Source organism: Cebus imitator, unplaced genomic scaffold (assembly GCF_001604975.1).
Source record: "Cebus imitator isolate Cc_AM_T3 unplaced genomic scaffold, Cebus_imitator-1.0 Scaffold349, whole genome shotgun sequence".
In the NCBI taxonomy this organism is placed as follows: domain Eukaryota; kingdom Metazoa; phylum Chordata; class Mammalia; order Primates; family Cebidae; genus Cebus; species Cebus imitator.
Window position 1 is genome coordinate 768,579 of NW_016107664.1, and position 7,327 is coordinate 775,905.

At 41.8% G+C, this 7,327-nt stretch overlaps 1 long non-coding RNA gene across 1 annotated transcript in view; it reads right to left on the reverse strand.

The window, feature by feature from the left end:
- Window positions 1-1,739: 1,739 nt before the first annotated feature.
- The window catches only part of LOC119467905, a 28,314-nt gene continuing 22,726 nt past the window's right edge, over window positions 1,740-7,327 (reverse strand). The window contains exons 2-3 of the long non-coding RNA XR_005196539.1: window positions 2,380-2,463; window positions 1,740-1,762 (exon numbers count right to left, since the gene is read on the reverse strand). This is a non-coding gene — a long non-coding RNA (uncharacterized LOC119467905). The remainder of the gene's footprint in view (window positions 1,763-2,379; window positions 2,464-7,327) is intronic.

Sequence of the window (7,327 nt, forward strand, 5' to 3'; positions counted from 1 at the left end):
AGTGGAGACGGGGTTTCACCATGTTGGCCAGGATGGTCTCGATCTCTTGACCTCGTGATCCACCCGCCTCGGCCTCCCAAAGTGCTGGGATTACAGGCTTGAGCCACCGCGCCCGGCCGGTTTTTTAAAAATATTTTGTTCAGAGTTTATAAGTATCACTTGTGGAATAGTTGGTCTGATATATGCTATACTCCCATTAATGGAAGTAGAACCTCATTTTTTTTTTTCTTTTTTTTTGAGACAGAGTTTCACTCTTGTTGCCTAGGCTGGAATGCAATGGTGCAATCTTGGTTCACTGCAACCTCCCACATTCAAGTGATTCTCCTGCTTCAGCCTCCTGAGTAGCTGGGATTACAGGTGCCTGCCACTATGCCTGGCTAATTTTCTGTATTTTTAGTAGAGATGGGCTTTCACCATGTTGGGCAGGCTGGTCTCAAACTCCTGACCTCAGGTGATCCACCCACCTCGGCCTCCCAAAGTGCTGGGATTACAGGCCTGGGCCACTGCACCCAGCCAGAACCTCAATTTTTTAAACCAAGAAAAGCCTGCTCCACATTTGGACATTTGTATCATATTTATATATTTAGATCAACCTGATTGCTCCAGGTTATGATGTTATGCTTTGGGGTTTTTGTTTTTTGTTTTTAATCTTTTAGAGATAAACTTTTTGTAAAGAAGACTATGTTCCCCCTCATGTTGTGGTGGTGTTTTCTAACTTCTCCGCTGAAAAAAAGTATCCAGGCGACCTCCACACTAATAGGGGTTTTGCTTGTTCTGACTTACCCTTCAATTCTATTCCTATGGATAAGTGAATAGAAACATTATAAGCTGGGCGCCGTGGCTCACGCCTGTAATCCTAGCACTTTGGGAGGCCAAGGTGGGTGAATCACCTGAGTTCAAGACCAGCCTGGCCATCATGATGAAACCCCATCTTTGAAAAAAAAAAAGAAAAAAACATTATAGACTAGGAATTTTTTCCAAGGTTAAGGACGTTGCTGGGAACATTTCCAAGTATCACACTCAGTTATTATCTTTTTATTGATGAGGATTTTGTCCAGCATTTTTCTGGAGGTTTGAACGGTAACTTTCTGAGTTAAGGGGATTTGAGTTCACATCCAGTGTCATAATCTAAAAGGAGAAAGGATTGTCACTCTGGGACATGTGCCAGAGGAGCTGGTCAACACTGCAGAGGGACCCAACCAGGCCACTTAGTCAACTCAATCAAGACACCTTTATGTGGCAAACTATGCTGGCCTAGGGGAAAAGACACTGGAATATACTATAAATGGCTTTTAAAAAACAGTTTTATTAAGATATAATTTACATACCAAATTATATTTTTTTAACAATAAATAATGTCTGAATGAATGGAAAGCTCTTTAAACAACTCTCTCAGTAACTAGTAATTGCAGATAAAGAGGAAAATGGTGCCCTCACCTCCTCCTCCCAAGTTCAATTATTAGGGATGCCCTTGTACATATTCAAAGCTGTCTGTGGTGGCATACGACATGGGTGAGTTTCAAGCCTAGAATGATGAGTTTAAAAATGAAAAGAATAGAGATTCCGCACTCAAGGAACTCATTTGAAAGCTGTCTTTCATCAAGCCTTCTTGAGATGAGGAGAAATCATCTCTGCTGTTTTCTGGTCAAGTCTATATATAGCAGATTTCTTTCTCTAACTCCAGCAGCTAAATTCCAGACCTACTCATTAATTTTCTCCATTGGTTATGCCTTTTTCTTGATATCTGTTCTTAATAATTGAGCTACAAAGGACAAAGGCAGTCACACTTGGTTGAATTCTCCATCATCAAAACGATGTTTATTTTAGAGTTTGCAAAAGAGAGACATTTATCACGTGGAACATTTGAAAAGTAACAAAATAAAATATTACCAGATCTAGCAATCTGTAAGTCATTGTTTTTTTCTTGTTTTGGAGATGGATCCTCACTCTGTCCCTCAGACTGGAGTACAGTGGTGCGATCTCAGCTCACTGCAACCTCCGCCTCCCAGGTTCAAGCAAATCTCCTGCCTCAGCCTCCCGAAAAGCTGAGATTACAGGTGCCTGCCACCACACCCAGCTAATTTTTGTATTTTTAGTAGAGACGAGGTTTCACCATGTTGGCCAGGCTGATCTCGACTCCTGACCTCAGGTGATCCACCTGCCTCCGTCTCCCAAAGTGCTGGGATTACAGGCATGAGCCACCGCGCCCAACTGTAAGTCACTTCTAATAATAATTATTCCTTTTTGTATGTTTCCTTCTTGCAACTTTGCTAACCATGTTCACCTCACTCCCTGGTTTAGGCACTATCTTCTGTGCTCCCTGTGCATATTTGCATTATATTACTCATGACATTACATAAAAACTGCCTATTTACTTACCTCTCTTCCCCATTAAATAATCTGTTCCTTTAAGATATACTCTGTCTCTCACTTGACTTTGTATCTTGGCCCTTAGGTCAGTACCTGGAATAAAATAGATACTCAATACATGCTTGTTGAATAAATAAATGATTACAAGGCACAACTAATATAGGAACATTAACATGTTAAGTAAACAGGTCATGTCCATAAAAATTTCAAGGGAAATATTTTAGAAGCGAATATGATTCAACATCTCTGAAACTGACTTTCTTTCTCTTGTAATTTGTGCCTGCAATTAAAATTTGTATCTGAACTTTTAAAAGACATTTCTATGATAAGTCATGATGACTATGGCATTTGCCATCATTTTAAGGATTAGAAATGCAAGGCTTGTCCCTAAAAGGAAATCATTTTTGAACTGTGCCTTCTTCATAGTAAAAAGGGTTCTATTAAAATCTTTAGAAATGTAAAAGAAAATACTTACTCTAGTAACCCTTCCTCTAATTATTCATGATTTGCTACATAATCAACTCTATTCATTTCTCTCTCAGAATCTTGTCACTGATCAGAGAGAGCTGAGGCCAGGCACAGTGGCTCACACCTGTAATTCAGCACTTTGGGAGGCAGAAGTGAGAGGATCGCTTGATACCAGGAGTTTGAGACCAGCCTGGGCAACATAGTGAGACTCCATCTCTATTTAAAAAACTTTTTTTTTTTTTTTTTTTTTGAGACGGAGTTTCCCTCTTGTTACCCAGACTGGAGTGCAATGGCGCGATCTCGGCTCACCGCAACCTCCGCCTCCTGGGTTCAGGCAATTCTCCTGCCTCAGCCTCCTGAGTCGCTGGGATTACAGGCACGCGCCACCATGCCCAGCTAATTTTTTGTATATTTTAGTAGAGACGGGGTTTCACCGTGTTGACCAGGATGGTCTCGATCTCTTGACCTCATGATCCACCCGCCTCGGCCTCCCACAGTGCTGGGATTACAGGCTTGAGCCACCGCGCCCGGCTTAAAAAACTTTTTTAAAGAGGGGTTGTAATGTATGACTGGGAACCTGTTTAACTTACTATGAGGCTAATATTGGATACTTAGCTCTGATAGTTCGCTGGTCTCAGTTATTACATCTCACTTTTCCTCAAAACAGTGCCATTCTAAGTTATGTTTTGCTTTAGACTCTGGGGAAAAATATACTTCTGATCATCCAGCAAACTGTTATCCACTGTCACCACGTCAATGTAAAACCAGTGTTAGCAGCAGGGCTGAGAAGCTGGGTTTGCATTAGCAGTGGTAGTGGTGGAGCCAATAGATATGGCCTGAAAATAGGATTGTTTTCCTTTCTGGAAAGAATTTAACCTCATCCTTTCACTTCCCAAAAGGTTTATCTTTTAAAAGTGAGATGCTGGGTTTTGTCTCAGAATAGCAAGCCACTTCCCGCTCAATTTCCCAGCAGAGAATTCTATCTTATCAGCATGTTCTGTGGAGGAAATTCAGTTTCTGGATAGAAAGGGAAGTCCTCTAAGGAAATGGGGAAGAAAAAATGAGATAAGAAAAGTTTTCCGGCTCAAGCCTGTAATCCCAGCACTTTGGGAGGCCGAGGCGGGCGGATCACGAGGTCAAGAGATCGAGACCATCCTGGTCAACATGGTGAAACCCCGTCTCTACTAAAACTACAAAAAATTAGCTGGGCATGGTGGCGCGTGCCTGTAGTCCCAGCTACTCAGGAGGCTGAGGCAGGAGAATTGCTTGAACCCAGGAGGCGGAGGTTGCGGTGAGCCGAGATGGTGCCATTGCACTCCAGCCTGGGTAACAAGAGCTAAACTCCGTCTCCAAAAAAATAAATAAATAAAAATAAAAAAATAAAAAAAAAGAAAAGTTTTCCTTTTCTCTTTTTATTTTTTTTTTTAATTAAATAGGGACAGGGACTCACTGTGTTGCCCAGACTGGCCTCAAACTCTTGGGCTCAGGGGATCCTCCCTCCTTGGCCTCCTAAAGTGCTAGGATTACAGGAATGAGCCACCATGCTCTGCCAAGTTTGTTTGTTTTTTGAGACAGAGTCTCACTCGCTGGAGTGCAGTGGCATGATCTTGGGTCACTACAACCTCTGCCTCTAGGGCTCAAGGGATTCTCCTGCCTCAGCCTCCTGAGTAGCTGGAATTACAGGTACACACCACCATGCCTAGCTAATTTTTGTATTTTTAGTAGAGACAGGGTTTCATCATGTTGGCCAGGCTGGTCTCAAATTCCTGACCTCAAGTGATCTGCCGGCCTTACCTCCCAGAGTACTGGGATTACAGGCATGAGACACTGCACCTGCCCTGAGTTTTTTTTTTTTTAAGGAAGAAACGTCAATGGAAGAAAGAAATGAACTTATAAATGTTGACAAGTAAAAAAGCAACATGCCAGGCGCAGTGGCTCATGCCTGTAATCTCAGCATTTTAGTAGGCCAAGAAGGGTGGATCACTTGAGCTCAGGAGTGCGAAACCAGCCTGGGCAACATGGCAAAATCCCATCTCTACCAAAAATACAAAAATTATCCAGGTGTGGTAGCACATGCCTGTAATCCCAGCTACTTGGGGGGCTGAGGCAGAAGGATCTCTTAAAACCCAGGAGGTCAAGGCTGCAGTGAGCTATGATCATGCCACAGCACTCCAGCCTAGGTGATAAAGTGAGACCCTGAGATCCTATCTCAAATGAAACAAGAAGAAGAAAGTAACAAAGAGAAAGAGAAGAAATTATACCATAGGTATTATGTTACATAAGCTATTTAAAAATAAAGGAAAGACTTTTTTTTTTTTTTTTTTTTTTTTTTTTTTTTTTTTTTCAGTTTTTCCCACCATTAAAAGACATATAATGTAGGAATTCTATAGCAATGGAATCTAGCTCAGGTGCCAGATCATCTTAGGTTTAAATCCTCACTCTGTTGGGAGGCCAAGGCACGTGGATCACTTGAGCTCAGGAGTTTGAGACCAGACTGGCCAACATAGTGAAACCCTGTCTCTACTCAAAATACAAAAATTGGCCGGGTGGGGTGGCACGTGCCTATAATCCCAGCTCCTAGAGAGGCTGAGGCATGAGACTCACTTGAGCCTGGGAGACAGAGGTTGCAGTGAGCCAAGATGATGCCATTGCACTCCAGCCTGTGTGACAGAAGGATACTTGGTCTCAAAAAACCTAAATAAATGCATAATAAATAATCCTCACTCTGCCACTTGCTAGGCTTTTCAGAGCCTCAGTTTCTTCATTTGTAAGTAGAGGTGATAATACTAGTTTCTAATTTGAAGTATGTGGGGTTTTTTTTGGTTTGTTTTGTTTTTTGAGATGGAGTCTCGCTCTGTCGCCCAGGCTGGAGTACAGTGGCGCAATGTCAGCTCACTGCAACCTCCGCCTCCTGGGTTCAAGTGATTCTCTGCCTCAGCCTCTTGAGTAGCTGGGACTACAGGCATGCGCCACCATGCCCAGCTAATTTTTGCATTTTTAGTCACCTTGTTGACCAGACTGGTCTTGAACTCCTGACCTCAGGCGATCCATCTGCCTCAGCCTCCCAAAGTTCTGGGATTACAGATGTGAGCCACCGCCCCTGGCCTGCAGTGTTGTTTTAAAGATTAAATGAGATAATTTACATGATAATGTTTGCATAGTATTCAACAAATACTGGCTATTATTATTGTTTTTAGCTATTCTGCCATATGGTCCTTAAACATTGATAGTCCCCTTTTTATTTCATTTCCTTGGAAGTGAAAAGACTATAAATGAAGAGGCACAAATCCATGAACTGAAGTTTCTTGAGAGTAAGGACCATATCTAATTTATTATTGTATTTCCGGTACCTAGCATAGTGCTTAGTACCCAGACCGTAAAGATTTGTTGAGGAAATGGAAGAACCACTAATATAAAACATAACTTTGATTATAAGTGTTATGGCTGAATTGTGTCCCCCCAAATTCCTATGCTGAAGTTCTAGCCCCCAGTACTTCAGAATGTGACCTTATTTGGAAATAGGGTTATTGATAAAATTAAGGTAAAGTCATGCTAGAATAGGGGGACCTCTAATCCAATACGATTGCTGTTTTTATTAAAAGGGGAAATTTGGGGACAACATGCACACTAAGGAGAATGCCACGTGAAGATGGAGGCAGAAGGCAATACATTTGCAAGCAAAGAAATGGTGAAGATTGTCAACAAAGCACAAAGAGCTAAGGGAGAGGCATGGAACAGATTCTTTGTCACAGCCCTCAGAAGGAGCAAACCCTGTCAACACCTTGATCTTGAACTTCCAGCCTCCAGAACGATGAGACAAACTATTTCTGTTGTTTAAGCCACCCAGTTTGTGAGACTTCATGGTGGTAGCCTTATTAAACTAAGACAACAAGTTAGTACCATCATCATCTTCATATGCTATAATTTTGACAGGTTTAAATCGAATCTGAAAGAGGTTTCATCTGTATTATTTTATACGAGCAGGCAATATCCAAACCAAACAAAACCAACAGCAAAGTGAAAATGCTTTTTGGTTAGGCACAATCCTAAAAAGTTATCTAAGTAAGGTTTTTGGGGACTAGCATCATATTACTAAGTTCTGTGCTGGGAACATGCTTAATTCCTGACATAAATGCTAAATTGGCAGTTACAGTAAGCAGACTGAGAATAACAACAGAACGGCTTTCATGGTTTAATTTTACTCAAGTCAAAATTCTGTAACTACCTTTAATATGATTACAAAAACATTGTAAAAGGTTTACAGGGGAGCTAACACAAGTAAACAAAGCTTCTGATTATGGCAGTATTTTCTTTTAATTCTTAAGAATAACAGACTACACGGCCGGGCGCGGTGGCTCAAGCCTGTAATCCCAGCACTTTGGGAGGCCGAGGCGGGTGGATCACGAGGTCAAGAGATCGAGACCATCCTGGTCAACGTGGTGAAACCCCGTCTCTACTAAAAATACAAAAAATTAGCTGGGCATGGTGG